Here is a 20,018-nt window from a genome sequence, read left to right on the forward strand (position 1 = left end):
GCGGCGGCCGGGCGCCCTGAGCCGGCGCGGGGAGAATGCGTTCCCGGGGCCCCCTCCGGAGGGCGGGGCGGGGGCGGCCGGGGGGCTGGCCCTGAAAGATCGCCCCCGCACACTTCTCTCCTGCCACAGGCGGGGAAGGACCTGCGGCGCGCGGACGCGGGCCGCCCGGAGCGGAATGGCGGGCAGGGACTGAGCCGCGGCGAGCACGCGAGGCGGCGGAGGCGGTAAGTGGTCGCGCGGGCCGGTGGCTGCGCTGTCTCCCAGCCGCCACGATGCGGGACACGGGGCTTCTGCACAGCCGTCCTTTCTGGCCATGTTGCCAGAGCGTAAAAACTCTAAGATAAAGCTCTTTTTCTTCTTCTTTAACAAGTTATTTTTCTCTGCTGGGATTTTATGTCAGAAAGTTGAAGCAGAAGACCAAATAGAACCTAATGGTGCATCTCATAATCTCACCCCAATAAGAGCCACCAATTCCTACAACTAAACCGTGAGGTGATGCATGCCAGGAGAGGGTCAAGGTTTTCGGAGAACAGGCTGCTGTTGTCAGGTCCTGAGTGGATTAAGCAGCGCATATTCGAAAATAGAGTCCACATAGCTGTGGGCATCTGGCAGAGCTAAAACTTGTTTTAATTCAGCAGCTATACGCTCTGTAAGTGGAGTTCGACAAAGTTGGAGATACTGAGAACACAGTGTCTTGGATTATGCTCTGCTTTTGGTTGAATGATGCATAGGAATGTGATAGATCAAAAAAGGAATATAGAAATGTGTTCAGACATCTTTATTGAGTTTTTATTGAAACAAGTGCGAGAGAATATTAATTTGCATGCGTATGAACACAGTGTATAATAAATTAGGAATTATTCTGACAGCCTGAAAATTTTTGTTTTCACTCATTTTATTTTGGAAAGAATGAGAAGCCATTAAATGTTTTACAAATATCGTGTTTTTAAGTTTTACAACTGTTTCAGCATAAAAAATACGGTTCATTGTGGCAATTGAAATACCGATCTGGAAGCAGAAAACTTTTAAACTGTGCAGTGTTTTACCTACAATCAATTCATCTATTTGTTGCTTATTTTAGTAAAGGAAAATATTTTAGAGATGCCATGCTTCTACCTGGATTCTCAAATTTGACTCTGGAAATAAGGATGAAGAAAGTAGATGTTTACTGAGTTATCAGCATTCAAAAATACAGAAAAAATAAATATTGAAAATTTTAAAAAATTTTAAAGTGAGTGGAGGAGGTATTATTGATTTCCTATTGAATTACAGAAGAACTCCAGATATGCTTATGACCATCATAGTGACCTTAGAGGAATTCATGATGTATTATCATCATGACCCTGAATATAAAAGAATTAGTAATGATTAGGCCATTACGTTTTCAAAGTAACTATCATCAATTTTAAGCAACTTCTGCATGTTTCTTTGCACATTTTCTTATTTCATGTCCAAAATCATTCTTATTAAAAGTACTGTGTGGACCACTATATTGCCTTTCAAACTGGACAGGTATATGTTTGCTCTAATTCAAATAGTCAAAGCAACATGACTATGTAAAAATATGGCAATTAAAACAAATAATAAAAAACATATTGCATATGAAAACCAACTAAATCTAGTGAAGGACACAAAGCACAAAACTCAAAGTTAAAGGTTAAAAAGAAATGTGATATAAAAACTGAAAGTGATTTCAAAAAGTAGCTTAGGTGAAGTGTGTTGGGATGATATTTAAGCCTTTTTGAAAAAATAAAATCAGCGAAATGTTTATTATAATGTGAATGCCATTGTTTTTGTGCCAGGGGCTGGGAAAAGCCCTTAAATTGTTCTTATTTAAAACTTCTGAAAATTTAAGGTTTGAAGGAGGAAAATTACTAATTTTAATTTCTCTTTGAATCCATAGACAATTAAATGAAAAGAAAGTAGAATTATTAAAAGTTATAAAAAGAGAACATTGCCACTGCTGTGATGAACTAAAATGCCAGACTTTGTTTCTAAGTTGCAAGGCACCTGTATATCAAGGTGCTTTTGGAAATAGATTCAGAAAAGCTACAGTTGTGGAATATTTTAATGTCTGGCTGAGGTGACCAACACTTCAACTGTTAGGTGGTCTAACCTCTTTATTAAGTTAGAAAGCCTACCTTTTAACTTAAAGCAAGAATATAAGTATAAGATATGTTTATTTAGAAAGAATGAGTTGCTCTTGAAAATTTACTCAAGTTCATGTTTCAGGTTAAGTAACACTATCTATTAGAAACGTTAACAGGTTTGACTAATATATGTTTATTGAGATGTCTTTTTATTTAATGGTTCAGAAAGCATTCACCACCGTCAGTGTCAAGGTTTTAGGAACGTGTGGTTCAGCATTAAAGCTGAGGTAGCACCAAGAACCAGAGGGTGTCAGTAAAGGGAAGAAGGTACTCCAAAGAGGAAAGCCAGGGTATGCTTGGCTGCCTGAGTCGTCGTGGAGTTTGTCTTACTTCTCCTAGATTTAAAAAAAAAAGTATACTTTTGTCATTTTTTTTTAATTGCCAAATGGCTTTAATAATGTAAAGATGATCTGACTGTATTTAAGGCTGAATTGACGAAAATGTTCTATAGCAGAGCCTAGTATCTCCCTAATCCTTCAAAAGCTAATGTAGAATTTTATGAGGCTGAGATGTTTAAAATACTGTGGTTTGCTGAGTTCAGAGTTCATGTCTCCTAATTTAAATAGATCCATACACTTGTGTAGTTTGGTCTCTGCAAATTCTGACTTCAAGAACTCAAGTTTATACATCTCTCTCTTATTGCTGAAGATAAAAACATTAAGTGAAAGAGTTGAGTGTTTCCAGCAAGAGGTTTTTTTAGTCCTGTTTGAGGCTATACGGCTTTGCTAATATGTTACATGAACTTCTTAGCACTATATGGCAGAAAAGAGGCTGGTCGGAAGCTCAGAGCAGTAGAATCCCTGCAGAGGTCTATTTTCTGAGCATCTGTGATCAATAATTCTGTATTAGAGATTGGTACATTTTAAGAAGTGATGAAGTGTATAAGTCATCGTAACAGTTAAGATTTAGGATTAAAATCTATTGTGATTGTTATCCGGTCTTGCTATCCATCTTCTTTCAATTAAATTTTTCCTCCTTTGTGAGTTTTGAATATCCACTGTCATATGGTTTGAAGAATTTGATCAATGGAACATTATCAGTTTATTCTTCCCCAGACCCTTGAATTGTATTTTTTAGTTAATTATTTTCATCGAAAATGAGGATAAGTTTGGTAGTGATTCTTTGATACAATGGATAGAAGGTGAATATTTAAAGGGTTTATTATATATTTACTTCTTTAAAAGATATGGTTTTACAATTTTTAATTATTTCATCCGTGAGATTGTGCAGTATTAAATTATATCCTTTGACCTTGGTATAATAAGACTATGTATTTAAGTGCATTTATGTACTAGCTACTAAAAATATTTGCATAAGATAAATGTAGACGTTTTCATTCCTATCATATATTTCAGAGTATTGCGTAATGTAATTTTTGCATTAAAGCTGCCTTAAACACCACGTCATAAAACTTAAAACCATGTCAAAATATGGATGTTCCATTTTTCTCCAGTGCAAGGAAATAGAACTCTAAAATAGCTCATGAAGTAATTCCAAAAACTAAATAAAATTTCTGTGTGTTTTATGGAATTTAAAAAAAAGCAACAGCTAATCCACTATTTCTTTATCTAATAAATATATTATTAAAATTATACTCATGTTCTTTTCCCATGTGTTCCTTAAGCTGGAATTCCTTCTTAGCTCAGTCATTTTTAAACATTAGATACATTTCACCACACACGTGCAAAGTAAATTTCTCTTATCCTTTTCAGCAATGCCTTAGAAGTCCAAAATGACCTCAATAACTGGCTTCCCTATGGATACTGTTGTTACATTTATTTTTTAGCAAATGCACCTTCCTAACAGGTCTGACAGGAATTGCGCTTTTCCTCTTATGTCAATCATGGTTCCAAATATTTCATACACTCATTTGCATAGACTAAAAAAGGTGAGATTTTCCCTGAAAGCAAGGAGCTCCTGCTTTTGTATGAGCCTTCCACCACTCATCTTGCTGTAGTTTGTGACTTCACTCTCAAACATGGACCTGGTTCAGAAACAGGTCTAATCTGAGCATTATTGCAATTTTAAGCAACTGTGTTTGGGGCTAATAGAAAAATGAAAGTATTTCATTTAACTGAATGACCAAAAACTCTCTTTTGTGACCATTGACTGGAAAAGTGTAATTATCTACATAAACATTTTGAGGAGAGCAGGAATGGACGCTATCATTCTTACAGTTGTTGGATCCTGAGGAAGGAAGCGTCTCATCTTCATTATGATCCAGTAGTAGCTACAGCGTGGGAAGCTTAGGAAGAGGAGTTTTGCTGACCACTTAGGTAATAAGTTGTGGGCTGAAATTCTCTTCCTTTTGATAGTTAAAGTATTGCCTGAAACAGTACCATGGGGAAAAATTAATAAAGCGTTCTTATTGAGGGCAATACTCTTAATAGGATAACAATATGAATAATGTGTCTAGGTCCATGACCAGATCTTTTAATGGATTTCCCAAAGTTCCTTAGTTGTGGGAATTTGTATTTATGATATGAAAGATAGAGAAATGGTATACTGATCTGGTGAAACATTTACTTTTAAGTATATAAAGTTGCATCTTTATTTTTTAGTAATTAATTTCATAATTAAAGGTATTAAAGAACTTTTCTGAAACAATCAAATATAAAGGTAATATTCAAAAAGGTTAGAACAGATATTTTTATCTTCATAGATTTTTTTCCGTTTAAGAATTATATACAATTTACATTTCAATGATGAAACACTTCCTGAGACACTATTGTACTTAGCGTCTATGAAGTCCAGAATAAGATTAAATCCCTGGTGATTAAAAAGAGGACTAATTAGAAGGCAGAGATGAGTGACAGTAGATATTTTACAAAGAATTCTAGTTTTTCTAGAAGGAATTTTTTTTAACTTAAATGGCATTCCTCATTTATTAAGTATGATGAGAAGTTTTCTTGGAAACTTGAACAAACTAATGTGCCCAAAAATATTTCTGAGTAAATTATGGAAAATCTCATATTTGATCTAAGGTTTTTATTTTTGCCTTTTTAGGTTAAATTATTTCACATCTGTCCTCTGTATCCTTCTCTAAAATATAATTGACTGACTGATCTCATCTCCCATGATGCAAGTTTATAAAACAGATAAGTTCATGACCATTGATTTTCCTAATTTTGAGTATTTTCAATTATAAGAACTTAAGTTATAACATTTACAGTAGATTTAAAACCTTAAACTTCATTGGTTAAATCAACATTCTTTTCTGCCTCTTTCAATGCAGTTACCCACATAGTACTGTATGAGGTAGTGAATGAGAATTCCTGGTGCTAAAACAACCATCTCATTAACAATCAGCATAAACTTCATAAGTTATTGATATAAATAAATTTTGAGGATGTAATCTGAACAAAGTAACAGATAAAACCATTTAGCACTGGAAGAACCTTACAGAGTTCCTATTTTCAAATATTTATATAAAGACTAATAAACCAAGATGCAAAGTAGTATTCAAGATTGCCCATAATGAAAAAGACAGAATTTGAACCCTCTTCTCTTAAATTTCTAGTTCAGATTTATAGTTTATGTATCCTTTTTTACTATGAAAATCTTTATTTTATATCTTTTAAAATAGATTGAGAAATAAATTTGTGTGATTCCCTTGTTACCATTTACGTTAATAATCAAATACCAGTAAAACCTTATCCTTTAATGTTAGAAAATTTACAATCCAATTATATTAACCCAGAAGAAAGAGCCATACCCCAAATCCTTTTTACTAAGAATGGAAAGTCTAGACAATTTAACTGATGGGAAAATGAAAATTTTCATGGTCAACTTAGTGTGTACTCTGTACTCAGTAGCTAAATGAAATAAGAAAAGTTTTTAGACTTAAGTTTCAGGTAGGAAACCTGAGTATCTTTTGTCATATCACAGTCAAGTAGGAAAAGGAACATAAGTGATCTTTTCCACTTTATGGTATATATATATATATTTTTTTTTAATTAATTTTTTTTTATTGACTTTGTAATAATGTTACATTAAAAATATATATGTGAGGTCCCATTCATCCCCACCCCCCCCACCCCCCCTCTCCCCCCCCAACAACACTCGTTTCCATCATCATGACACATCCATTGGATTTGGTAAGTACATCTTTGGGCACCTCTGCACCTCATAGACAATGGTCCACATCATGGCCCATACTCTCCTCCATTCCATCCAGTGGGCCCTGTGAGGATTTACAATGTCCGGTGATTACCTCTGAGGCACCATCCAGGGCAGCTCCATGTCCCAAAGACGCCTCCATCTCTCATCTCCTCCTGCCCTTCCCCATACCCATCGTCCACCATGTCCACTTTTCCCAATTCCATGCCATCTCTTCTATGTGGACATTGGATTGGTTGTGTCCATTGCACCTCTATGTCAAGAGGAGGCTCAGATTCCACATGGATGCTGGATGCAGTCCTCCCATTTTCAGTTGTAATCACTCTAGGCTCCACGGTGTGGTGATTGTCCTTCTTCAACTCCATCTTAGCTGAGTGTGGTAAGTCCAATAAATCAGATTGTAGGTGCTGGAGTCTGTTGAGGCTCAGGACCTGGCTATCACATTGTCGGTCCAGAGATTCAAATCCCCTAAATATATCTTAAACCCCAACGTTAACTGCACCTCCGGCACATTAGCATGAAAGACTTATGAAGGGAGATCCCATCTGAGTCCAGATTCATCACACATACACACCATTTCCAAAGAGGGGCCATCTGCCCTGATAGTTAACCCCATCGGCCATGACCATAACTCTCATGGGTCTCTTTAGCCTTCAAAGGAACCATTATCTGGGGGTTGTATCTGCTTTATCTGTCTCTCTGACTCTGCTCAGTTGTGCATGAGGGCAATCCTTCTGCCAGCCTCCAGACTCTTTTTTAGAAACTCGTAGCCATATAAACTCATTTCTCCTTTCCATTTCCCCCTTACTTTAGGTCAAACAGCATTTTAAAGTCATGGTATTTTATGTAGACATGGATATTCTGCTGATCCGCATTGAACCTTCCGTATAAGGTCCTTTTCCAGTTGCATCATCAGTTGGTATTTGATAGTGGTCCCTCGTTGCCAGGGAGGCTCATCCCCGGGTGTCATGTCCCACGCTGGAGGGAAGGCATTGCATTTACATGCTGAGTTTGGCTTCGAGACTGGCCACATTTGAGTAACATGAAGGCTGACAGGAGGAAATTCCCAGGCACAATGTTGCTCTAGGCCTTGTTCTTATTTTAGGTTTATCAGCTCACAAGCATAGTCATTAGCATCAGGGGCTCACCGTTGAACCCTCACTCCCTCCCGGTCCCCGCCGCTGTACCTGGGAGACTGTCGCTGCTCCCCTAGGGACCACGACAGAGCACCACTGGCCAGGAACCCAGTACCCCCCCTGCTGTGGTTTCCAATTGTTGCCACCATGAGTATATCCAATCATTACCATGCACCCTGGACATATGTTCTGTATAGCTCCCTGTCAGCCATATATCACCTGTCATTGGTATCCCATACCAGTATTCCTCCTTTGCCATTGTTGAAACACTCTGTGATCCAGAACTCCCCGAAATTTGAGGCCCAATATAATGTCATGGTCCCTTACTAGGGAATGGCATATAGCGATGGGTTTAAAGGATAGATAAAGAACTTGGATAAAGTTAAATAAAGAACTTAGATAAAGAATGTTGACTTGAAAAAATTTCCACATCCTATCCTTTTTTTTTCCCCCCCCCCCCCCCCCAATTATTCAGCATTTCTTCATAGGAGTCCTAGACCACAGCAATGCGTATATACAATATACAGCACTCCCATACATCCATCACAAAACCTTTTCCCTTCCACAGCGATACTCTTACACCCTATTCACATCATATTTACTTAAAGTGATGTACAGAGTCTGAGACATTAGCTTTCTAACAAGGTAATATCTGTGCTTACATTATGGTGCATACTTTAGGATACACAGTTCTTTACATTTTTAGTTATCCTATGTTTTACATTATGGTTTACATTATCAGTCTATCATCTCCTATATGTTATGGTGTAATATTACATGTTTTATATCCATCCTTGTGTACTCTCAAGAAACTCCTCTCTTGCCCCCCATTTACTTTGGTTCCACACATTTAGCGTCCATTTTCCCTTCCACCTTGGTGCCCACAGTGACAGCCAACCTCCGTTTCCTGAGGAGCCACTTCCAGAGATAGATGGAATAGTGTTCAGGGCCTAACCTGCTCAACTGCCCCAATGCCCTGGGGGCCACCCTTTCTCTCGAGGGATAGAGTTCCCTCTATTTGGTGGCATCAGTCCTCCCCAGGATGTGGGTCCACCCCCACTCTCACTACTTGGGATTCTACCCCATGGTGTCACCCACTCTGGCAGAATGAGCATTTAGACATTCCCCAGGAGCCCGTCCTGCTTCAGACCCTCCCCTCCGAGCATTCTAAACAGGTAACCCTCTTTATTATATTTTGTTATGATTTTCTCGGCATTTTACTCTCCACCACCTCCTGTCCCTCTCCTGTGTTCGTATGCTACCCCTCCCTCCCCCCACTTTTGGGCACCGTTACCCAACCGTCCCTCCCCAGCCACCCTCAAACCCGTAAAGCCCCAACAAAAGGTAACCCCTTGCCCCCATTTTATCTCTTCTTTGTGTTCATACTTACCACCCTCTCGTCTTAAATTGCACCCCTGCAGACATCGGCTCATATCCTTCCTCCACCCTCCGATTTCCTGTAAGCCTATCGTTCAGTCTCTTGCTATCTAGGGCAGCTTGGTTATTTCATATCATTGAGGTCATGTAGTATTTGTCCTTCAATGTCTGGGTTGCTTCACTCAACATAAGGTTCTCAAGATTCATCCATGTTATCACATGTGTTTCTAGTGTGTTTGTTCTTACAGCCGAGTAGTATTCCATTGTGTGTATATACCACATTTTATTGATCCACTCATCTGTTGATGGGCATTTGGGTTGATTCCAACTTTTGGCAATAGTGAACAATGCTGCTATGAACATTGGTGTACATATATCGGTTTGTGTCCTTGTTTTCAGTTCTGCTGGGTATATACCCAGTAGTGGTATTGCTGGGTCATATGGCAAATCTATGGCTAGTTTTTTGAGAAACCGCCATACTGTCCTCCAGAATGGTTGGATCCTTCTGCATTCCCACCAGCAGTGGATGAGTGTTCCCCTTCCTTCACATCCTCTCCAGCACTTGTATTCTTCTGTTTTTTTCATAGCTGCCAATCTTATGGGTGTAAGATGGTATCTCATTGTAGTTTTGATTTGCATTTCCCTGATAGCTAGAGATTTGGAACATTTTTTCATGTGCTTTCTTGCCATTTGTATTTCTTCTTCGGAGAAGTGTCTGTTTAAGTCTTTTTCCCATTTTTTAAATGGGTTGTTTATCTTTTTATTTTCAAGATATAGGAGTTCTTTATATATGCAAGTTATAAGTTTCTTATCAGATATATGATTGCCAAATATTTTCTCCCACTGTGTGGGCTCCCTTTTTACTTTCTTGACAAACTCCTTTGAGGTGCAGAAGGCTTTAATTTTGAGGAAGTCCCATTTATCTATTAGTTCTTTTGCTGCTCGTGCTTTTGGTGAGATATTCATAAATCCATTTCCTATTACTAGGTCCTGTAGATGTTTCCCTACACTGCTTTCTAAGGTTTTTATGGTCTTGGCTCTTATATTTAGGTCTTTGATCCATCTTGAGTTGATCTTTGTATAAGGTGTGAGATGGTAATCCTCTTTCATTCTTCTACATATGGCTATCCAGTTCTCCAGACACCATTTGTTGAATAGGCCACTCTCTCCCAATTGAGAGGGTTTGGTGGGTTTATCGAATATTATGTGGCTGTATATGTGAGGTTCTATATCAGAGGTTTCAATTCGATTCCATTGGTCTATGTGTCTCTCTTTATGCCAATACCATGCTGTTTTCACCACCGTAGCTTTATAGTATGTTTTGAAGTCAGGTAGTGTGATTCCTCCAATTTCGTTTTTCTTTTTCAGTATGTCTTTGGCTATTCGGGGTCTCTTTCCTTTCCAAATAAATTTCATAGTTAGTTTTTCTAGTTCCTTAAAGAATGCTGCGTTGATTTTTATTGGGATTGCATTGAATGTGTAGATCAGTTTTGGTAGGATAGACATCTTAATAATGTTCAGTCTTCCTATCCATGAACAAGGAATAGTCTTCCATTTATTTAGGTCTTCTTTGATTTCCTTGAACAATCTTGTATAATTCTCGTTGTATAAGTTCTTTACCTCTTTAGTTAAATTTATTCCTAAGTATTTGATTTTTTTATTTACTATTGTGAATGGTATTTGTTTCTTGATTTCCTCCTGATCTTGCTCATTATTGGTGTACAGAAATGCTACTGATTTTTGCGCATTGATCTTATAACCTGCGACTTTACTAAACTCATTTATGAGTTCTAGAATCTTCGTTGTAGATCTCTCAGGGTTTTCTATGTATAGGATCATGTCATCTGCAAATAATGAAATTTTGACTTCTTCCTTTCCAATTTGAATGCCTTTTATTTCTGGTTCTTGCCTCAGTGCTCGTGCAAGTACTTCTAAGACAATGTTAAATAGGAGCGGAGACAGTGGGCATCCTTGTCTTGTTCCTGAGTTTAGAGGGAAGGAGTCTAGGATTTCTCCATTGTAAACAATATTGGCTTTAGGTTTTTCATATATACTCTTTATCATGTTCAAAAAATTCCCTTGTATTCCAATCTTTTGGAGTGTTTTTATCAAGAAAGGGTGCTGTATTTTGTCAAATGCTTTTTCTGCATCAATAGATATAATCATGTGATTTTTTTCCTTCAATCTGTTTATATGGTGTATTACGTTGATTGATTTTCTTATGTTGAACCATCCTTGCATACCTGGGATGAATCCCACTTGGTCGTGGTGTATAATACGTTTAATGTGTTGTTGAATACGATTAGCAAGTATTTTGTTGAGTATTTTTGCGTCTAGGTTCATTAGAGAAATTGGTCTGTAATTTTCCTTTCTTGTGATGTCTTTGTTTGGCTTTGGTACTAGGGTAATGTTGGCATCATAGAAGGAGTTGGGTAATGTTCTTTCCGTTTCGATGTTTTGGAATAGTTTCAGCAGGATTGGTGTCAGTTCTTTCCGGAATGTTTTGTAGAATTCACCTGTGAAACCATCTGGCCCTGGGCTCTTCTTAGTTGGGAGATTTTTGATAACTGATTCTATCTCTCTGCTTGTGATTGGTTTGTTAAGATCATCAATTTCTTCTTTCGTCAATATGGGCTGCTTATGTGTTTCTAGGAATTTGTCCATTTCCTCTAAATTGTCATTTTTGTTGGAATATAGTTTTTCAAAATATCCTCTTATGATAGTCTTTATTTCTGTGGGGTCAGTGGTGATATCGCCTTTCTCATTTCTTATTTTGTGTATTTGCATCTTCTCTCTTTTTTTCTTTGTTAGTGTTGCTAAAGGTTTGTCAATTTTGTTAATCTTCTCAAAAAACCAGCTCTTGGTTTTGTTTATCTGTTCAAGTGCTTTCTTATTTTCTATTTCATTTAGTTCTGCTCTTATCTTTGTTATTTCCTTCCTTCTTCTTCCTGTTGGGTTACTTTGTTGTTGTTTTTCTAGTTCCTTCAAATGTGCAGTTAGTTCTTCAATTTTTGCTCTTTCTTCTTTTTTGATATATGAATTTATGGCTATAAACTTCCCTCTCAGTACTGCTTTTGCTGCATCCCATAAATTTTGGTATGTTGTGTTGTCATTATCATTTGTTTCAAGGTAGTCATTGATTTCTTTTGAGATTTCCTCTTTGACCCACTGTTTTTCTAAGAGTGTGCTGTTTAATTTCCAAATCGTGGTGTGAAATCTGGGCTTCTGTCCCTTGCAAATCTCCAGCTTGACTCCACTGTGGTCAGAGATAATGTTTTGTATGATTTCAATCTTTCTGAATTCGTTCAGCCTTTCTTTGTGGCCTAGCATATGATCTATCTTGGAGAATGATCCATGTGCGCTTGAGAAAAATGTATATCCTGCTGTGTTTGGGTGTAGCGATCTATATATGTCTATTAGATCGAGCTCCTCTAATATACTATTCAGATGTTTTGTTTCTTTGGTGATTCTCTTTTGAGATGTTCTGACCTGATTTGATAGTGGTGTATTGAAATCCCCCACTATAATTGTAGATGTATCTATACTTTCACTTAGTTTTTCCAGCGTTTGCCTGACGTATTTAGAGGCACCCTTGTTAGGGGCATAGATATTTATGATTGTTCGATCTTCTTGACAGATTTTCCCTTTCACTAAAATGTAGTATCCTTCTTTGTCTCTCACAATTGTTTCACATTTAAAGTCTATTTTGTCTGATATTAATATAGCTACTCCTGCCTTTTTTTGGTTATTGTTAGCTTGTATGATTGTTTTCCAGCCATTCACTTTCAGTCTCCATGCGTCTCTGGGTCTAAGATGTGTCTCTTGTAGACAGCATATGGATGGGTCATATTTCCTTATCCAATGTCCCAGTCTGAATCTTTTGATAGGTGAGTTTAATCCGTTGACATTCAGTGTTATTATTATGAAGGAATTATTTGTGTTAGCCATATTTTGATTGGATTTGTGTTTGTCATATTTTGTTTGTATATATTTTTTTGTCTTTTTTGTTGTTGTTGTTGGTCTTATACTCTCCTCCAACTTTGCCTTTCCTGTTTTTTCCTTTCTTCCTGCAGAACTCCCTTTAGAATTTCTTGAAGGGGAGGTTTCTTGTTGGTATACTCTTTCAGTTTCTGTTTGTCTGTGAATATTTTGAACTCTCCATCATGTTTGAATGCTAGTTTAGCTGGATAGAGTATTCTTGGTTGGAAGTTCTTTTCCTTTAGTACCTTGACTATATCATACCACTGTCTTCTTGCCTCCATGGTTTCAGAAGAGAAATCAGCACTTAATCTAATTGAGCTTCCCTTGTATGTGATGGTTTTCTTTTCTCTTGCTGCTTTTAGGATTTTCTCTTTGTCTTGAGCCTTGGATACTTTGATAAGTATATGTCTTGGGGTGGGCCTGTTGGGGTTTATGACTTGTGGAGTGCGCTGTGCTTCTTGGATATGGACATCTGTCTCTTTCAGTAGATTTGGGAAGTTTTCAGCCATTATTTCCTGCAACACTCCTTCTGACCCCTTTCCCTTCTCTTCACCTTCTGGAATGCCTATAATACGTATGTTTGAGCGTTTTGCATTGTCATTCAGGTCCCTAAATCCTAATTGGATTTTTTCTATCTTCTTATTGACCCCTTCTACTATCTGTTTGATTTCTGATGTACTGTCTTCCACATCACTAATTCTCTGCTCTGTCTCTTCTAGCCTGCTGATATTTGCTGCAAGTGTATTTTTGATTTCTTGAACTGTGGTGTTCATTCCCATCATATCTGTTGTGTTTTTGCGTATGTCTGCAATTTCCCCTCCAAGTGATGTCTTCATGTTGTTAACCTCTTTCATTACTGCATCAAATTTGTCGGTGATAAATGTTCTGAGTTCTTTCATTGCTTGTGCCAAGTTTTGCTCCCCTTCGTGATTATTGGTTTGTTGATTGGATTCAGTCATGTTTTCCTGATTATTGGTTTGTTTTGTAGATTTTTGTTGCTTTCTGGTCATCTCTTTATTTTGTCGAATTTAATCAGTTCCTTAGCTTCTTTGTCTACTTTTGGAGGTTAATTAGTTGTTATTTTTGCATAGGTGTTATATCTTCTCTTTGTCACTTTTTTCTTCTTATTCAAGTTACTTGTTGTTGGTTAAGTTCACTTTAGAAGAAAGTATTAGTGTTGGGGAAAGGCAATTGTGTCAGCAAGGGAAAAGTGTAAAGTAGTATTAGTAATGTATGTTAACAAAGCAAGAATATGAGATCTGGGAGGATGGAGGTTAGATTCATGTAGATTGTATAGAGTTATAGCTGTAGGTAGAGTACCTTTTATGAAGTAGATGACTGAATATAGGCAGAATATGGTATGAACTACAAAGCTATTGTTTTCATGAGAGAGGGAAAAAGAAAAGAAAGGTAATAGTTTCAAGAGTGGATAACAGACAGAAAACAGGACAAAGGTATTAGAAATTAAGAGTTAGACAGTTTGTGGGTCAAAGAATGGGAGGTGGGGGGTGGAATATAGGAGAGACAGTAGATGATAGTGGATATGAAGACGCAGGGGAAGGGGGATAGTGTAGGTAGCCTAAATCAGTTCACACAGAAATGAGGTAGTGGAGGATGGGAAAACCCAGTAAATATGAGGTGTTCCCTGTAGCACCTATTGTGTACTTGAATTAAAATAAAATAAGTGGAAAATGAGGGACAAGAGGGAAAGAGAAAACCGGAAAAAAAAAACAGTAATTATAATAAAGAAAAAAAAGAAAGAAAAAGAGGATAGGCACACGGTGGGGAACAGATAGGGCGAAGAGAGATTCAGGTATACACGTGTCACAATTACAACACTATCTAAAACAACAAGCAAAGAAACCCCTAAATAACTGTATATATATATAAAAAAAAAAGGACTTTGGGGGGCACGCTAGGAGAAAAGACTAGAGGATAATGCAATATTAGCAATCAGGGCGTCAAAAAGAGTAGAAAATAAGATAAAGTGAAAATAAAAACAAAACAATATGAACCAATAAAGATAAAACGCCAACGTTAAGGTCCAGAGCACTCAAGGACCCCAGGTAGACCCCAGGGTGTGATGGATTCGGGGGTGGAAAGTCTGAGACACTGAAGACTCAAGAGGTGTGAGTCTGGGGTGTGGACCGCCAGAGTCCAGGGGACCCAGACCTGGCAACCTCAAATCTGGTCCACAGAAAGCTTAGGAGCCCCGCAGTGCAACACAGCCCTCAGGGATCCCCGTAGCTGGGTGCCAGCCCCGTGGGGGAAGCCAGATCGGCGAATTCTATATTGAATGTCTGATCTCTGAAATTCACCTAACTCCTCAGGGTATCAGCCTTTGGACAGCTCCCTCCCTGTGCTCACACGCAACGGCCACTTGAGGGCGCCTCTACACCACGGCCAGTTCAATGACCCAGATCCCAAGCCCCGCCGGGTGGGGTGGGCTTCAGCTGGAAACGCCGAAAACAGACTCTAAGATCCTAAATCCCAAACTTCGCAAAATATTCCCCAATCTGCTTCCAGACGTGTCCTCCTCCCTCACTGCACCCTACAACAGTCTCCCAATTGTGTCCCCTTATTGTCCAAAATCCAATTCCGTTGCAGATCGGCAGCCGGACCTGTGGGGATGGGGCTCCAGGCGGAAGCCCCCCTGTCCGGAGGCTAAAACGTCCCCCGCTTCACAGGGAAACACCGTCTGTCTCCGCAAATCAATCTGCAAAGGAGTCTTGTCCCAACAATCCCTCACCAGCCAGCCCAGTATCCGCGAATTTTTCAGCACCACAAAGCCTCTAGAATAAGGAAAAAAAAAAAACAGAAACCCTGGCCGCCGCGGCTCCGGAGCTGCCGGAGCACCCGCTACCGCGGCTCCGCCCACCCAAGGAGGGAACTTCCCGCGCCCAGCTGGGACCTCCGTTTATATATTATAGATGTATCCTCTCTGTTACCTTCCCACCGAATTGACGTCCAGACACCTTCCAACCAGCAAAAATCCCCGAAACAGCGCGGTCCCAAAGAGCCTTCAACGCTGCCCAGCCGCCCCCTGCAGAGACACTACCAGGCAAGCTCACGCTGCCACCATCTTGCCGGAAACCCCTATATTTTTTTAAGATTTATTTTTATTTATTTAATTCCCCCCCTCCCCCGTTGTCTGTTCTCTGTGTCTATTTGCTGTGTCTTGTTTCTTTGTCTGCTTCTGTTGTCCACTTCTGTTCCCTGTTCCCAGCACGGGAAGTGTAGGCGGCGCGGGAAGTGTGGGCGGTGCCATTCCTGGGCAGGCTGCACTTTCTTTCGTGCTGGGCGACTCTCCTTATGGGTGCATTCCTTGCGCGTGGGGCTCCCCTATGCGGGGGACACCCCTGGGTGGTGCGGCACTCCTTGCGCGCATCAGCACTGCGCATGGGCCAGCTCCACATGGGTCAAGGAGGCCCAGGGTTTGAACCGCGGACCTCCCATGTGGTAGACGGACGCCCTAACCACTGGGCCAAGTCCGTTTCCCGCTTTATGGTATATTTTTAAGGAACCATCCATTTCCTTTGTTAATACTTTTTTCCCTCAGATTGACAGTTTTGTTTCAGTAATAATGCTTAATGAAATAGAAACACAGCTTGAAAAAACTGGATGAGAAAATATTACAGTGCATTGGCAAGTTTGGATAAAATGTATATCATGAGCTTCTTTAGAGAAATAAGAATTTTAAAGCATTGGATAACAAAGAATAAGTCTCTAGAAATAGGCACTGATTTTCTAAGTCTTCAAGTTTAAATAAATCCATGTGTTTATACATGATAGTTTTACTATCATTCTCTGATAGAGAATAAAATAGATTCTGTAATAGGGTTTAGTCATCAACGTTTCCAAACCAAAGCTCACCTATGCTTAGTTTGAATAATGTGACATTCATTACTCTAGAATGAATGTATATGTTAAATATTTTTTCAATCACAAAATAGAAAGTTCAAATTATTTCCTAATTACGTAACATGTGACAACTGTATAGAACATGGTCGTTAAAATGATTAACTAGTAGGTCTTTCTTACCCTAAGAACTAATTTAAAACTGAAATCCTTTGGTTGAGATTGTGTCACATAGAAAGATAACCAAGGTAGCTGAGAATTATCTGCGTGCCTGAATATAACCTAAATAGGCATAGTGCAACTCAGGGGGAAGTTGTTTCATATATTGCTGAGGTTTCTGGTATAAAATTATTTTTCTAGGTGTCTTCTCTCAAAGGTTTAATTGTCAGAGTATGACAAGGATTCTTTTTGTTTTGTGGGATAAATTCAAAATGTAAAACTCTTTCCCTTTATGTACTGACTATTTCAAGGTGACCGTACCTGTGTAGAAAAGAAGAGGTAAAAGACTGCGGCTAAAAGGTCACTGTCTAACCTGAGATCTTTTTCACTATAAGCAATTAGTGAAAATGTGCAAATCTCTAGTAGCAAATGTAAAAGAAATTCTCCATGCCCAATGAGTAAATGATCCTTAATATTACTGACTCTGAATTCTTCAGTATTTCCAAAGAACCATAATCTTAATAGGAAAGGACGGTCACTTGGGTTTTAAGTTAAATGACATGGAATTAATTTTATGAAAATTTACCATATAAACTGTTTTTTAAAAAATGTACATTTGTTTTTCTGTTCTCAAATGTGATATTAGTCTCTATCTTAAAGACTAAACTTAAAAGTAATCCCTTTCTCATTTAAAACTAGTTGTATATCACTACTTTCTCTCCAGTAGCCTACTGTGGGTGGTTGCAGTTCTAAGTAAGAGTTTAAAGGGGACTCAGTAGCTCCTGGCCTGGTGGAGGAACTACACACATGGGGGGAGTGGAATTCGGTGTGAACTGGAAGAGTTGTAGACAGCTGAGATGCTCGTGGTCAGTGTCCTCCTTCTGAAACTTCTTTTACATTCTCCTACTGATTCTTTGCAGCTTGAACTATTTTGTGCTAGCATTGGCTGATCAATTGTTATGTTTACTTCCCAGTGGCTAAGTCACCTTTTGGTAACTTCATCTCTGATAGTCACCCAGCCACCTTAAATGAATGTTCTGTTTTTCTACATCTTGTTATAGCCCTAATTTCAGTGTCTTACAGTCACCTAGACTCCTGATCCAGCCAAATCTGAGGTAAAATGAACATGGCTTAGATGCTGTGATAAACAGAATTCCTATGTATCATTGTAAATAATCTTGGTTTGCTCTCAGTGTTAAGTTTAGCATATTCACCATATGGGGCTGGTGAAGATTATTTTACAGGGATTTGCTTACACAGCCTCTTCCAGATAGTAATAGTTACAGTAGTAGCAGAAGTAGTAGTAAACATTATCATAATTATAATAATATAACTCTCATAGGGAGATGGCATGGATTAGGAGATTTGGTGTTTGAATTTAAAGGTTCAATTGTCTCTATACCTTAATAACTGTGTAACTTTAGACAAGTTACTTAAACTTTCTGTGCTGGCAGTTTCTTTACATGCGAAATTAGGGTAAAACTCTCATGCAGCTGTGGTAATATATAAGAAATATATTGCACTTTATCATGACAGAAACATCCAAAAATAAGGTGTGGGAGGAAATTTTGGTTTTATGCCAATTCTCCTTCTAATTTGTAAGCCTTAAATTATCTATGTACCAAAATATCCTTTTTTGCACGAGACACAGTGCTGTCCTGTTTGTGGAAAGGGATATTGAAAGCTATAGAACATGAGTATTTAAAGATTATTCTCTGTATCTGCTCTTTCCTTAATTAATTCACTTGGATCAGTACACAAAACTAGTTGCAGAACTGCTCACTTTTGGATATCAAAAGAAGTGAGAGGTTTAATCCCTGATGATGGAGAGATGGAAAATTGTCCATTAGTTGGGACAAAATTGAATAAGAAACTTCTGAGGCTCTTGGAAGAAGAGAAAGTTATTTGGGGGATGGACATACTGATTCCTATTCGAACGCGAAGCAACAGGACTTGAAGTTTCAGTGAATGCTTTGCAGAACGCGAAGCAACAGGACTTGAAGTTTCAGTGAATGCTTTGCAAAGACTCCTTCCTTCAGTGCTTCCATTGAAGCATTAAGGAGAGGACAGAAAAGAGCCAGCTGTGTAGAAGAAAGTAGGAAATGAGGAGCTGCGAAGAAAGAACCCTTCATAATTCAAATAAGTTATAACGTGTAAAATGAGAAAAATTGGACAATTTTGAGAGACTGAGGAATTGGGATTTTGTTCAAAAGCAAGAGGATAATTAAAATTTACTTCAAGAAAAGATGATATGGAAAATAAAGATGAAAGAAAACTGTTGGTTTGGAAGCAGGAGATGGACAATTCAATCCTAGTTTTCCATCTTCCTGTGACTTGGAAAAGCTACTTTCCTTCTCTCCTTTAGTCATCTGTCATGGAAGGTAGTTAAAACCAGTGAATTTAAAGGACTTTGCAGGCTTTGATCCATTGTGATTTGATGATTTGTGAGTTAGGAGGTTTGGATGAAGAGGAGAATAGAAAGAAACAGGGTTTCATGGGTTGGTGCTGGGCCTGGGATGGACGTCACCCAATAGATGCAGTGAGAGAAGAGAGGCATCATTGGCGTGTGGGGTTTCCCCAGAAAGAGCAGGGATTTGTAGACCAGACTAATCCTGATTCAAAAGCTTCTCCATGGGTTTCCCTGAGCAAATCATAATCTTTCTGAGCTTCTGTTTATTCTGCTGTAAAAAGGATGATATTAATGACCATATCATAAATATTTTTTTTCCTTTTTGGGAAGGAAATTGAGACTATGTAGACCTAAGGAATCAAAATTAATCCCTTCATATTTTTAAGTATAGATGTGATGCTCATAAAAAGCTCTTTTATCCTTAGGTTTGAGAAATGTTTTAAGGCAGAAAAAGCATTTGAATTTTGCATACTCATCGATGAGTACAGTCACTCAAAATTCAAAATGAAGGAAACCACTTCTTTTTTTGGCACAAACCTGTATATTCCTGTACATTTGTTGATAGTGACATATTTCTTTTCCTGGGTTTAATTTTACTTGCATGTAGTCAAAGAGATTGCCTCTTTTGGTTCTATTTGGTTCTTTGTTTTTTCGTTTTTGTTTTTGTTGGGTTGTTGTTGCCATTGCCTAAAAAAAGGAAGTCTTAATGCCCCATTACAAAATTGTTTAGAGCATAGATTGTATTTGGTAATAGAGGTAACAGATATTGCTTTTGTATCCTGTATAACAGCAAAATGATATCGACTGTATTCACTTGAAAATAACTAT

The sequence above is a fragment of the Dasypus novemcinctus genome, chromosome 23 (assembly GCF_030445035.2).
Source record: "Dasypus novemcinctus isolate mDasNov1 chromosome 23, mDasNov1.1.hap2, whole genome shotgun sequence".
Taxonomy (NCBI): Eukaryota; Metazoa; Chordata; class Mammalia; order Cingulata; family Dasypodidae; genus Dasypus; species Dasypus novemcinctus.